General features: G+C 44.0%; 1 protein-coding gene across 5 annotated transcripts in view; it reads left to right on the top strand.

Annotated features, from left to right (window-relative positions):
- The window catches only part of ADGRL2 (adhesion G protein-coupled receptor L2), a 476,523-nt gene that overhangs the window by 93,387 nt on the left and 368,023 nt on the right, over positions 1 to 15,113 (top strand). For all 5 annotated transcript variants that reach the window (XM_054036673.1, XM_054036671.1, XM_054036669.1 and 2 more), the window contains one exon: positions 4,491 to 4,562. The gene's annotated coding sequence lies outside the window, so the exon portion shown is untranslated. The remainder of the gene's footprint in view (positions 1 to 4,490; positions 4,563 to 15,113) is intronic.

The raw sequence follows: 15,113 nt of genomic DNA, 5'->3' as shown, positions 1-15,113 counted from the left end.
GGATTGGGGACATCCAGGTTTCAGTCTCTACACTGCCTCTTTTAGAGCAAAGTTTTTCAACACTGATCACTCTGAATCAGGCAGAGCAAGGACTTGGATCTGGATATCCCAGACCTTAACCACCAGGCTACAAACCCCTCCCCCCCCCCTGTTCTGTTTCAGTTCAATAAGGGACATTTTGATGTAATCCCTTTTGTACAAAAATGTTTGAAAAATTTTGTTTTCATTCCAAAAACATTTAGAACCCTCAAAAAGTTGCTGTGAAACAGAACGGAATTGTCATCCTGTAGTCAGCTCTAATTACATGGCCACCATAAGGCAGATGCTCGCCCCCTCGGAATCCATGTTAGCATCTAACGGTGTAACACCTAAATGGCCCACAGACACACACCTACTGGGAACTCTGTACAGAAGTCTCAGCTGGACCCAGGTTTCGGCCTGCTCTGTGCAGCGAAGGTTGTTTCTACATCTACCTCCTTTGATTCTGGTCAATTCAAGGCCTAATGCAGCCACCAGGGATGCCTGGTGTTAACTTGAATAGATTTCCTCTTTTAATAAAGAGGGATATTAAGAATTAATTGGAGGTATTTTACAGTAAGATATGTTAAACACTCTTCTACCTCCTTTTATCTACAGTATTATGGAATTAGTATAACATTTGCCTTTTGTCATAGAGACAGAAGCTTAGGCTATAAGATTTTCAGTTTGCCTCAACTTTTCACATTTTGAAGGATTCTTAGTGCCAATTGCAGCTTTAGGTGCTATTGGAAGCACATTATAAGGTTGCATAGGGTATTTAGCTTCTGAGCTCTCCTGACCACATCCCATTAAGTTAATTGAACCTGAGTATTGAATTCACAGCCCCTAAAAATTCTTCCTTTGAAATTTTCAGTTACATTTCTTCGTTCTTTTCTTTTCATCGTTAGTTGTTTTTTAATTACTCTTTTGTCAGAGCACAGGATCAGTGAACTAAAAGCCTTATCAATTACTCTTTCCTATTTGCAATTTGATTCTGAGATAGTCATCCTCAAATCTGCACTGAACTTTCTTCTGAAAGTCAATTGAAGTTTTCTCTGGAATTACAGAAAAAGGCTACTGCCCTTTTACCTAAATTTGAAATATTCCCACTGCCCTTTTGTTCAATACATTGTGTTCATTCTCCTCAGATACAAAGCATCCAGTCTCTCTTCCTGCTTCTATTTTAAGAAGATGGGCTTTAAGACTTGAAGTCACAGGACTGGATTTTCCATTGCCTTCAACCTTTTATCATCCTTCACCCCAGTGTAAAGTGGGTGTAAAATGTTACCATATCACAATGGTAGTACTTTTACACCAGTGCAAAATGAGTACAATGACCACACATGGGTGCAGTACAATGTAAAATAAGGCCCACATTTTATAGGATAAAAATGCCAAAATTTCCAGGAGCATGAGGACAAGAAATCATTATATTCTCTTCCTTTGCACGGAGATGCTCTTGCTGGTTACCTAAATAATTTTTTAGAAGCTACAGTGATTTCCTAAGAAGAATAATTACAGCTTAATCTTTAACAGTCTGGAAAGGTGCTGTTTGTAAACCACAGATGTGCAAACACTCTCACTGGAAGCTTTCAGTACAGTGATGCTATGAACTAGTTTTATCCTCCAGTATTTGGAATTATGTGCCACATTGTAACTTTACTTTATCATATTATATGTTTTCTATAACTGTAAAATTATATACAGAAATATGCTGTATGCCTTCTTGAATCGTCAAAAGAAAATACTGTAACATTTTTAACTTAACGCTGACGTGAATCCTTTACTCATCCTGTTCAAGATAAAGCTATATTAAAATGAGTACTTCCCCTTCTTTCTGGATATTTGGAAAAAAAAAATATATATATATATATATATATATATTACTATATGTAATATGACTATTCCCTGAACACATGCTCATGTTGTTTTCTAACCCTACATGCTTTGAGCAGTTACCCTTTTTGATTAAATTCGAAGGAGAGTTCTGACAGCTGTTGAACCCCCACCTTCCCTCCCAACCTCTGTACTGTTTAATGCTAAATGGTCCTTTTTTAAAATAAGTGACCATTGCCAACCTGAGCCAGATGGCAGCATTTACCACATTATTAGACTGCAACTTGCATTGCTGATGCATCTGAGCAGCAGTTCAACTCCTCTTCCACTGTACTATACTGATAAATGTATCAGACAATGAATCACCCTTGTGGTGCCTAATGCAGATTATTGGTAAGTAAATAAATGACATTGTCATCAGGGTTCATTTGTAAATACAGTTGAATTCTAAGCTGCAAACATGCTTCTTGTGGGCTTAAAACACAGAGTTTTCACTTTCAAAAAACACAGTATAGGTCCAGCCATGTAGTAATATTACTTAGCATTGAGGATCTCAAAGCACTTCAGAGAGGGTGGTGTCTATCCCCATTTTATCTCTTTAGGAACCAATGCCTGGGAAGGGTAAGTCTCTTGCCCAAGGCATACTTGGGATGTGAACTGTAAAACCATAACAAAGTGGGTTAAATTACCTTTGTATATCATCCAAGGAGAAGAAAATCAGATGTTAGATCACCGCTTAGTGGAATGTTTTCTTGGCCAAGTTAGGCTGGATGGGAATTCTTGAGACCCCAGCTACTGCTAGCTCAGCAGCAGGGATCCATATAAAGTGAAATTAGGCCTTTTCTCAACCAGGGAATGGCTGACCTGGGAATCAAATATGCATGTGCTATGGGATAGGTTAGCCACTGGGTCAGCCAACCAAACGTTTCCAAACTACAGTCCATCTGCTCATGGCTGAACGTTTTTTTTATTTCCAACTTGCCTTTTTCTACTCATGAACTGTTTTTGATCAGATTGTAAATGTGTAAAACAGTTGCTGGCTCTCAAACACACACAAACTGCTTAAAGCAGTGTTTCCCAAATTTGGATCGCTGCTTGTGTAGGAAAAGCCCCTGGCGGGCCGGGCCGGTTTGTTTACCTGCCCCGTCCTCAGGTTCGGCTGATCGCGGCTCCCACTGACCATGGTTCACTGCTCCAGGCCAATGGGAGCTGCTGGAAGCGGTGGCCAGTACATCCCTCAGCCCGCGCCACTTCCAGCAGCTCCCATTGGCCTGGAGCAGTGAACCGTGGTCAGTGGGAGCCGCAATCAGACAAACCTGCAGGCGGGGCAGGTAAACAAACCGGCCCGGCCCGCCAGGGGCTTTCCCTACACAAGCGGCGTCCCAAGTTTGGGAAACACTGGCTTAAAGAATAATAAATAATAGACACACAGGATCACAAATAAGATACACATTAATAAAAGTGAGTAAGAAATACTTGCCTGCTTCATTTAGCAGAGGGATGGTCTGGGTGTTCCCATCAAAGTCAAGGAAGCCGGGGATGAGGATGGAGAAAGACAGGAGGAAGCAGGGACAGACAGACACACACAGTGAGATGGAGGGCAATGTTCTGCTCTTGTTTACACCCAGGGAATAGCTCTATTGATTCCAGGACCAGATCCCCAGCTGGTGTAAACTGGAGTAGCTCCATTAGCTGCAATATGTTGGCTTACATTAGTTGAAGACTTAGCACTCTATCTATTGATGTAAATCGAATGTCTTCAGATTTTGGCTAACATAACAGAGCAGGATTTGGCCAGAATTTAAGAAGATGCTGAGACAGTTTCTGACAACAACTTGTGAGCTAAGTCACTTTTGATTCATCTGCAGTAACCTTGGCCACCAATTTGAAATTTAAGAGAAGTGTGATGTGTATTTCAGAAATGACAGAGATATAGCAACAGCCAAAGGTGGGAAACAAAAGGGTGAAGTTTTGCCCTAAAATGTTGAGTGCCTGTTCCAGTCAGAGGAGCAAATGCCAACTCAAGAAAAATACATGAAAGAAAGCAATGGCTTGCAAATCAAAATAAACCTTTGCTTTTTCCACTGGATCTCTGCTTATGGAAGGAGCAGATGCTAAAGGAAGAGTTCAGACCTCCTCCTTCAAGTTCCAAAAGCAGCAGACTACCCTCCAGCTGAAGAAAGAAATGCACTTTTAAAATGGTGGTGGCAGTTTTCCAGTGGCTAACCCGTATTGTCACAATCAATACAAGCAGGTGGCAATGATGGTTCTCTTCAAACTAATTACAGAAGATTGCAAATTGATTTTTTAATTAACCCCCTTCCTGAGTTAGGTGGGCTAGCAGCAGCTCTCCACCTGCTCTGTCACGCTGCTCAGTTCCTGAAACCATTCAGCCACCTTTTCTTTCCTGCCTTCCTTGTCTGCACGATCCTTCTGGCTCTCCTCAAGCTTCACTAACCGAGGAAGAAGAATCCCCCATGTCCTTCCCTCTGTCAGATACATATAGATCGAACTATTCACTGTGGCTAGGGATGTAATTGAACTTACCATGTTTATTTTAAATCCTGTTAATGTTTGTTTGCTGTTGCATTTTTAAATCAACTAATGGCTTTTTGTTTGTTTGTTTTTGTTTTTAGCTCCAGGTGGCAGAACTCAACTCTTGGGACATCTCCTCATCTGGTGCTGAGCGCTATGGAGTCTAAGCCTGGGTAAGTGATCCATAAAAGCTTCTAAGTAATATTATGGGGGCTTTCATTTAAATGTCTTCCTCGTCCCTGCTCCCTTTTATCCCTTCCTCAAAGCCTTTCTGGCCAAGGAGAGATGGTCATGGCTCCCTCTGAACTATTTCTGGATTAGCTAGAGCTCAATTAGGTCTTCTTTCTCCAACTCCCACCCCATTCTTCAGTGTAGTCATCTTCTCACCCCCTGAGGCTGCAGGCAAGCTCAGGACCCCAAGTTCCTATCCCATGACAGCAGCATGACATGCTGCCACTTGAGCATTTCAAGGAGACACTATAAATCATTGTACCCTTCACAAAACAGCTGCAAGGGAAAAGAAAGTCACAGTGCCTTGCCAACTGAAGGGATTTGTGCCAGCCCCAGGTGGTGTGAAGCATAAGGCAATGGAGTGGGGTGACTGCTGACATTGCTTTAAGTGCACTAAGGATAGCAATTAAAAATTATGCTGCCTTTTGAGAGCGAGGCAAGTGTCATTTGGCACATAGAGTCAAGGGGCTGACAAGAGTGCCAGGTGAGTTTGAAAATCCTTTCAGGGGTTGCTAATAAACCTTTTCCCTGCTCCCATCCTACTTGGTTGATGATCATATTGAGTTGACCAGTGTTCTTTATTTGCCAGAGCTTGCCCAACAGGTTAGCTGCCTGCTTATGTCTGTTATATGGGGACTACCTCAGTTGACATGAAGGTTTGAGGTTTTTTTGTTTGTTTGAAAGTCTCCCTTTACCATCTCTCCTAAATTTCCACTAGTAGTCCTCTTCAATTACCTTATTTCTAATACTGTGGCTATATTTTTAGTAAGAAAAATAGTAGCATATGAGCTTAAATCCATCTGTGTTTGCAAGCATTTTACTGTTCATTTTTCAATCTAATTCTTCCACTGTTGTAATGCTCTTTATTACACTTTTCAGAGTAACAGCCGTGTTAGTCTGTATCCGCAAAAAGAAGAACAGGAGTACTTGTGGCACCTTAGAGACTAACAAATTTATTAGAGCATAAGCTTTCGTGGACTACAGCCCACTTCTTCGGATGCATCCGAAGAAGTGGGCTGTAGTCCACGAAAGCTTATGCTCTAATAAATTTGTTAGTCTCTAAGGTGCCACAAGTACTCCTGTTCTTCTTTATTACACTGTTGCTTGTCAACAATTTCAGTCAACTTACGGTCTTTCATCTTCGACTTCTGAGTACTTCTAGAATTTGTGCAACAAATTGATCTTTTGTATGTTTACTTCATTTGGGAAATCTGCATCCTTTAACAAAAATATTACCCTAAACATTTATCTCCATGAGAGCAAGGCAAGTAAATGTTACAGCTGAACAGAGAGTGCTGGGAGTTTATACAGTGCACTGGAAAATGCTATTTAAGGGAGGGACTAAACAGCTTGGGTGGTTTAGTCCACAGGTAGGTCGCTGGTTCAAATTTATATGAGTGCAGCGGTAACCCATCCGATGGACTGTAGCTGTGAAATGAAATAAGCTTATGGGCAGTTTCCAGGTCATAGCAGCTAGGGGCCAACCTAAAATATACAAATAGAAAAAACATCACCACAGTGAACTCCCTCAGCCAGTAGAGGTTTAAGGAATGATTGTACATGAAGACTGATCTTTTTTTATCTACAGGCATAAAAAGATGGAGGGAAAAATACTCTAGAAAATTAGGTTCTATGTTTAGAAAGAGAGAGTCCTCTTAACAAATTGAATTAATACTAGAACCATTAATGCAATATGTACTATTATGATTAATAGTTATTTTGGCAACCAAAAATGTTGAAGTGCCTCCCAAAATAGATAAAAGAAAGAGATGACAAGCTAATTTTAGACATGATGTAAAAAAGACAATAAGGTGGAGGTTGGGGTCAGAAGGACTGATAATGCAGGCTTCAGCTGAATTTGTAATGAGGTGGTTCACATTCTCCTTTCTAAATAAAGAATATGCAGACATATAACATTATGGTGAATGGGAATGCTAGTGGTTCTCCAACTTTTTCATTCTGCAAAACAGAAAAAAAAGATCTTCCCATGGACTGCTTCTCCTCCCAACTTCCAAATCACTCTTAATGTTCTTTGTCTGTTCTGGTGGTCCATGGAGAGTCCCTATCGTACACAATTATGCTTTGCTAGTAAAACAAGGAACAATAATATAATCTGATAGCATTGTCGCTGAGATAAAGCATATGATAACTTATTATTTTAGTTGATCAGTAGGGTGGCCTAATACAACAAACTCCCCACTGGTGGCTTTCATTCAGCTCATCTCCTGGTTCCTGAAAGACACAACAAAGAAAAAACAACAAAGCATGGAAACTACTGCTATTAACCATGTTCTTAGCATGAATATTGCACCAGTAAACTCCGCTGAGAAAAAGCATAGGAATTGGATACACCACATGTTATACCAGTGCCTTACTGGTTCCATACTGGAGGCTCCATATTGTGATTTTTTTTAGAAATAGGTATATCTACCCAGTTTAATAAAATACATATCTGCCACCAAATTGAAAGGAGTCTTGGAATGCCTCCAGTTAATGCAAACCATCCCTGCTTTGGACACTGCTAAGCCATTATTATTGTTACATATTATTTTCATTATGGTAGCACCTAGAAGTCCCATCCAGGATTAGGAGCCCATGGTGCTAGGTGCTGTACATACACATAGCAAGCTCTTCAGGGTATGGACTCTTTCTAGCTACATATTCTGGCCAAGGGTTGCCATACGTCCAGGTTTTCCTGGACATTGCCTCTTTTTTGAGCCTCTGTCCACGCAGATTTTTTCAAATAATAGACAGTCCAGGATTTTTTCGGACCATATGGCTGAAGCTCAGAAAGAGCCCTGATTGGTCTGCTTCCCGATTGGTCCCTCCTCTGCATTGGCAGCTGATTGGTCCATTTCCCTGCAGCAACAGCTGCCAGATTCCACCCACCCAGGCCAGGCTCCCAGCGCTGGGGAGTGGGTTCCTCAGGGAGGTGCTGACTGATGGCTGTCGCTGTGTCCTGGGCTTGCGCCAGCTGCCCTGCCACCATGACAGGGAGCAACACTGCTTCCAACCTCCAGTGAGTACCCCTGCCACAGGTACCCTCCTTCAACTTTCCCCATCCCCCGCAGGGTCCTCTTTTTGGGAACCTGAAATATGGCAACTCTATTCTGGCCAGATTTAGTCCCCTAGAATTTAACTGAAGATCATCTTGTTTGTTTGTTCTTGCAGTGAATAACATTGTGCCAAAAGGACAGCTATATCCCAATCATTGTCACAGGAGAAAGGGAAAATGTCCCAGAATCTCTTTAGGTCTTCTCCTCCACCACATCCTCTGTCAAGTGAGACAGTTTATAACAATGTGCTGTTGGAATAATCCGAATTTATTTTTTCAGGAACAAATTGTAGACACTTCCAGCATAAACCACTTAATGTGTTTGTTTATCAAGTGGTGTTGCCTCCTTCCTAGGTGAAAGTGATTGGGGAAGCAAATATAGAGCTTCCCCAGTGTCTTATCCCTGTGTGTCAGAACACACACCCTGGTACCTGGGGTTTATTACAGGCTAAGGTGGGTAATTTTTGAGGGAGCCCTTACTGGATAATGGGGAGGCTATGTCCTGTTGTCGAGGCACTCTTTCCCGGAGGTGCTATGAAAGGAATAATATCACTTTCACAGGGAAGAATGTATTCAGCCACCTATTTCTGACACCCAAAAGGCCGCACAAAGCAGGCCCAGGCCCCTTTCTGAGCCACCAGGGCCAGCTCCAGGGTTTTGGCCGCCCCAAGCAGCCAAAAAAAAAAAAAAAAGATTGAGATCTGCGGCAGCAATTCGGCGGAAGGTCCTTCGCTCCGAGCGGGAGTGAGGGGCTGTCTGCCGAATTGCTGCCGAATAGCTGGACCTGCCGCCCCTCTCCGGAGTGGCTGCCCCAAGCACCTGCTTGCCAAGCTGGTGCCTGGAGCTGGCCTTGTGAGCCACACACAGTCTAGGAATGCCCAAAGGGAGACATTGAGACTAGGGCCCTAAATATTCATCAGCAATTCCAAGGCAGCTTGGATCTCACAGGAGTGAACTCGCTTCACACACTGTAGTGGTGTCTCTTCGAAATGTTCACATTACCACTCCTCGCCCTTCCGGGAGTAAACAACATCCGCTGGGGTGCCTCTCTGAAGGCTGTGCAGATCAACCTCCACTCGCTGCCGTTCTGTAGGGGGATCTCCTTGCCCTTCTGCAACCTCTGAGCAGCAGCACAGGCGCTGCTCGGGAGCCTGTGACTGGTGTAAATTGTACAGATGCAGATGAAGGAGAGGAAGCTCTAACAGCCGTTGAATGCAGCCTGTGAACACTAGTGCTTCATTGATAGCCAGGATACCTAGGCATTTGCACTTGAAAGGGACAATAAAGAGGTGTCAGAACAATCACGAAGCTGCAAGATTTAAAACTGCAGCGAAGAACATTTTGTGCCATGTGAAAAACGTTGCGGGCGAGAGGTCTGTGTTTTATTGAAGCCCGTTCTAATGCGCCTTGTTTTATGCTACTGAATGGTTTATTTGCCTTCACAGCCTCAGGGGGTAAAGAGGGAGGGAAGCAAATTAAGCCCAAACTGTAATGACTAGTTAAAAAACTAAACAAGGTGTGTCAGGGTTCTTTCTTATTTTATTTGATTTTTTGCTTTTAAATAACATCGTTGTTCTGCAGTAAGTTTGTTTGTTTTGTTTAAAGCCAGTTCTCGAGGAATTCCACCATGAATTGGTGACTCAGTAATGAGCCGCTCCTGCTCCAGCCAAGCGCTGATGCACGGCAGTGGGGTTATCAATATGCTCCGTGCTTGCCTTTAGGTCCAGGACAAAAGGTAATTAGGCCAGATCCTGGGCTGGTCTAAATCAGAGTAAATCTCATTGGCGCGACACACAGTTACAGCAGGATCTGGTCCATTAGTCTCCTGGTTTGATGTGTCGACATAGAGGGGAACATGGAGCCGGCGGGGGGAGGCCGAAAACCTAAAATGCCTATCTGTAAATCGGCAGAGAGTTACTGATTAACAAAGAATACCCGCCTGGCATTTAGCGTCCTGTTAAAAGCACAATAAGCTGTGATTGTGAGCATGATTATCTGTGAGTGTTGCTACTTAACAGCTGCAAATGCGAAAGCTATGTGTGTCTAGGAGAAACAAGGAAATAGAAGCATTGATGACTGTTGTACCACAATACAACTCTAAAAAGCAAGTGTCCTAATCCTGCTGAATACCCCTGAAAAGGAAAATATAACAATATAGTCCTGAAAAGGGAAAATATAAACAGTGTTTGTGCATATCTGTACCACAGGAAAAGATTTAAGAATTAGAGCTTTTGTGGGCTTTTGGGGAAGGATGGTCTTGTGAGTGAAGGACAGGAATGAGATTTACATGATCTGTTTTTTCATTCTGGCTCTGTTTATTTTTATTTTTTATTTTAATATTTTATTAGTATTATTATTTGTATTTCAGTAGTATCTAGAGGCCATAATGGAGGTTAGGTTCTCACTGAGCTGATTCTAAACAAGCACCTAGGAAGAGATAGAGAGTCATGCATCTGACGAAGTGGGTATTCACCCATGAAAGCTTATGCTCCAATACGTCTGTTAGTCTATAAGGTGCCACAGGACTCTTTGTTGCTTTTTACAGATCCAGACTAACACGGCTACTCCTCTGATACTAGGAAGAGATCGTTCGTGACCCAGAGATTTTGCCGTCTAAATAGACAGGGAGCATCAGGGGGAAACAGAGGCGCCAAGAGGTGGTGTAACTTTTTTAAGGTCACTCTGTAAGTTAGTGACAGGACCAGGTCTCTTGAGTCTCTGTCTAGTGCTGTATCTCCTGGACCATGCTGCCTGTCACATGGCCTCTGTGCCTCAGTTTCCCCATCTGCAAAAAGAGTGTAATAATACTTACCTTATAGGGCTGTTTTGTGCCTTAATTAATGTCAGTAAAATGCTTTGAAATCCTGACAATGGATGGTGTACTAGAAGTTCAAAGTGAAAGTGGTTTTATAATATGCTAGATTTGAACTGTGAACAGCTGTCTTTGATATCAGTATCTCTTAGTGAGGAGTATATTTCCCAGGGAAGCAAAGAAATAACACAACAAAGCATTTGTTTTGCTAGTTCTGGCTCTTTGTGCATGTCATCGTGCAAGGCAGAAATACCATAAATGCTGTAATGTCACATACAATCGTGTCAAGCAGTAAACCCATATGAACTTGCAAACTCATGTACAAGCTCTATTTTGGAGAGGAAAAAACCTTTCTTTGAAGGCAACTGAATCAATCCCTAGTTCAAATTAAATTTGGAGTATCCTGTGAAGCTCCAATACGCAACTCCAATAACAATCAGCATTTAAGGTGCAGGCAAATAATGTTTCATTTAAAAGAAATTGAATGAGGATTACTGACAGAGAACATTTTCAATGCCATTTTGTCATTAAAGTCAAATTATGGCTTTATTGTCTTAATAGTGTATGTCTCAATAATCTTCTTCTTCTTCTTCTCTCTCTCTCCCTCTCTCTCTCCCTCTGCCTCCCTTACTTTAATGCACAAAAAGCCCCGTGTGTGGTTGGTCTTGTGTCTTCATCTCATTAAAACCTTGCCATGCAAATGTATCATAAGTGTTGCCTGAAGACTTCTGTCTCATGCAAAATTTAGCTTAAATTCTACTGGCATCAAATACTTTGTTATGCACAAACCTTCTGTTTGGTTTGCTGACATTCCTTCTTAGCCGGCTTTCATGGTGATTCATTATCTTGTGATATAGATTTCCAAGTATCATCTTTGTATTGATTTTTATATCTTTAATAACCACTCCACAGAAGATGGCTCCACTTGGTGTCATTGATCGCATCAAAAATTCAAAGCTTACAGAAATACTAGAGGGCTAATTGGTAGCAGAACATTTCAGACTTAATCTTAATGCAGCCTTAATCTTCTGCACTAAACCTACCTGAAGATTTCCTCATTGAGGCTAAAGCACAAACTTTAGTGTGGAACTGGAAATTACATGGTGAGAACACACAAGACCACAGTAAACAGAACTGTAATCATAGAAAAATCAGATAACGATGTTTAAACATTAAAATCAACCTTTTACATTTTTTTGTTTTTTTTGTACCAGCCTTAAACCCCTGAATTGTCGACAGTCTTCATCCCCTCGCTTCCCCCCTCCCTTCCCGTTATTGCAAGCTGTTAGATGAAAAGCGTACATCCAGTTGCACAGGCAGAGGGTTAATGTGTGTAGAGAGCCTGCTGATGAATGTCCTCGTGACTTTAATACACTTAAAGTGAAAATACTATTTCTACTTAATTTGTTCAGAAACGTGGTTTAGAAGGCCATGCTTTCAAAAAGTGTCCACAGGTTTTGAGTTGCCTCCATATTTTGTTGCCATACTTTAGACACCGAAGGCCTGATTTTCTGAGGGTCTGACCTAAGATCTGTACTACTGACAACCAGGCCTTAGGTGTATCTGAATTTGAATCTTCTGAAAATGTGGGCCAAACTGTTGATTTGTGAATTCTTCGCTTCTGCCTAACGTGTGCTGCTAAAGCTTCTTAGAGCCTTTCAGTAACATGCATTGTTAATAACTGAGCTGGATGAAATGTGTGTCTGTTTTTTGTTGCTGATTTTTCATGGATATACACATGATGTTTTCCACCAGATCATTGTGTAGGATTTTGCCCCAATTAACTTTTTTGAGGTTTGTTGGGAAACTTCAAGGGGACTGAAAATAAATTGCATTGAGATACTAGAGTGATGGGTGTTTCGGAAAGTCCAATGGTAGACAAATAGCATGTAGCAAGAGAACCATATGAAATCCTGGAAAGCCACTTTCACAAGAAAATTTGCACTTGTTATTTTTTTAAAAGCTGCCAGAGGAGAATGAAGTCCTTCCAAAAGGAACGTGGTCTAGAGCATTAAGCTCAAGATTGTCTGACCAGTACTATGGCTACAGATGATCACGTCCTACAGATCTCCCCTTGTAGAGAAGGCTAAAGGTTAGCTGCCTCACCGCCCCAGGCCTCTCCCTACCCAATTCTTGCAGAGCCCCATCTCTGGGGTTGGGAATCTGCAGTTGGGTTTGGAAAATGTGCATTATTCTCTAGCCTGGTCTGCATTAACAAGTTTTTGCTGGAATAGCTATGTTGGCTAGGAGTGTGGAAAAAATCACACCCTTTAGCTGACATAGCTATGTCAGCAAAAAAAACCATGCTAGCAAAGGCTCTGCAGTGTAGACACGCCAGTCTGTCTCTGCCTAAGCCACATAGAAAACCCAGTGCAGAGTTCTATTCTCCTTTTATTATGTTTACATCGTCTTTTTCAGGATGATAAGAAGTTGTCCACATTACCTAACTCTTTTGGCAGAGGAACCTTCAAGTAATCTTGTATTCAGGATCTTCTACAGTGCTCTTCATATTAATAGATTCATTCCCGCAATACTACTGGGAGACAGGCAAATATTATCACCCCTATTTATTTGTAGGTGGACACTAAGGGCCAGATTGTTAACTCCTGGTTCACACTGTGAGCAGTTACTCACAGGAATTATCTCTGGTGCTACAGTAGGGTTACCATACGTCCGGATTTTCCCGGACATGTCCGGCTTTTGGGGGCTCAAATCCCCGTCCGGGGGGAAATCCCCAAAAGCCGGGCATGTCCGGGAAAATCGGGAGGCTCGGCCGGGGCCTCTTTGTGCGGGGCCGGGGGCATGGTGCCGGGCCGGGAGCCGGGCCCGCGGGGCGGGGGGCCGGGCCGGGGCTGGGATCGGGGGGCTGGGCCGGGATCGGGGGGCCGGGCCCGCGGGGCTGGGAGCCGGGCCGGGCCCGGGGGGCTGGGGGTCGGGCCCGCGGGGCGGGGAGCCGGGGCGGGGAGCCGGGCCGGGGTCGGGGAGCCGGGCCGGGCCCGCGGGTCGGGGAGCCGGGCCGGGGTCGGGGGGCTGGGGGCCGGGCCGGGCCCGCGGGTTGGGGAGCCGGGCCGGGGTCGGGGGGCTGGGGGCCGGGGTCGGGGTCGGGGGGCCGGGCCCGTGGGGCTGGGAGCCGGGCCGGGCCCGCGGGTCGGGGAGCCGGGCCGGGATCGGGGGGCCGGGCCGGGATCGGGGAGCCGGGCCCGCGGGGCTGGGAGCCGGGGGGTGCGCCGGGCCGCCGGGGGTGGTCGGCCGGGGCCGGCACCCCAGGGCCCGAGCCGACCCAGGCTGGAGCCGCCGGGGGAGCCAGCCTGGGCTGAGCTGGGCTGGGCCGCGCCGCGCCTCCTCCCCCCCACACCCCCCCTTACCTGCTTCAGGCTTCCCGCGAATTAAATGTTCGCGGGAAGCAGGGGAGGGGGCGGAGACTTTGGGAGGGGGCGGGGTTGGGGTGGGGCGTGGGCGTGGGCGGGGCTGGGGGCGTGGGCGGGGCCCCCGGGAGTGTCCTCCATTAGGAGGGACAAAATATGGTAACCCTAGCTACAGACTATCCCTGAGAATAACTGCTCACCATCTGAGTACTGGTCAGACAATCTGAAGAAGTGAGGGGGTTTTTACCCACAAAAGCTTATGCCCAAATAAATCTATTAGTCTTTAAGGTGCCACCAGACTCCTTTTTGCCCAAGAAAAAATAGAAAGTTTGTGGGTGAGCCAGGAATGGAGCCAAAATCTCCTGAATCCCAGCCTTGGGCCTACCCAGAGCCCATCCTTTTTCTCAATTTAGAACTGGATTCCTTATAAAGAATTCACTGAGGCATGCCATAATTTTTGCCATTTTTGTCAGGTGTTCAGTGTATGACCAGTTCATAAACAAACCTGGAAGGTGCATACAGATGGGTGGCAGCATCTGAACAGGATTTAGATGCATGTATACTTGCACCTGGAAATTTAAATATAAGCATAGGAAATCCCCTCCTGCTTGCCCCCATCAGCAACCTAATAGAGGACACTGAAAAGAAGTGCCAGCGCAAACACTATCCAGATAGCTCTTGAAACACCCACTTTCCTTCAGCATAAAATCTTCCATTATTTTCCTTTAGTAATTTTGTTGTTTTTTAAGTGAGGGGAAGGGGGAAACAATGAAAATAGAACAAAACAGTATTTGCAGAGCAAAGCAAACAACTTCTCTCCATCCCTGTATAGTAAAAGCTCAAGAGATAACTTGTTCTACCAAAATGATTTTTAGTCGATTACCATTGTTTTGTTTCTGCATATATCATTTAATAAACCACCAAGATCTTACATCTTAGTTAAATGACTGTGGAAAAGGAAGGATTTTTTGGGTATAATTTACAGATTAGCAAGCATGATCCTTCAGAAATATCTCCCCATCTTGTATACCAGCCAGTGTTCTAAGTGCCATGACATGTAGCTACGAATCAAGTGGGGCCCAGTTGTGCCGCAGGATACAAGAGTCATTCCCATTGATTTCAATAGGAATTACACGCATCCTGCAGCGAGAGAGTAGGGCCCTTGAGTTTTAATGAATAGCAAATAGTCATGTAAAATCCAGGGGACCTCTTCTTTCCCTGCAGGATAAGTTGAAGTCAGTGGGTTACTTGCATATCCTGT

Source organism: Malaclemys terrapin, chromosome 8 (genome assembly GCF_027887155.1).
Source record: "Malaclemys terrapin pileata isolate rMalTer1 chromosome 8, rMalTer1.hap1, whole genome shotgun sequence".
Classification (NCBI taxonomy): Eukaryota; Metazoa; Chordata; order Testudines; family Emydidae; genus Malaclemys; species Malaclemys terrapin.
The sequence above is the reverse complement of the archived record's forward strand: the minus strand, read 5'-3'. Positions and strand labels throughout refer to the sequence as shown.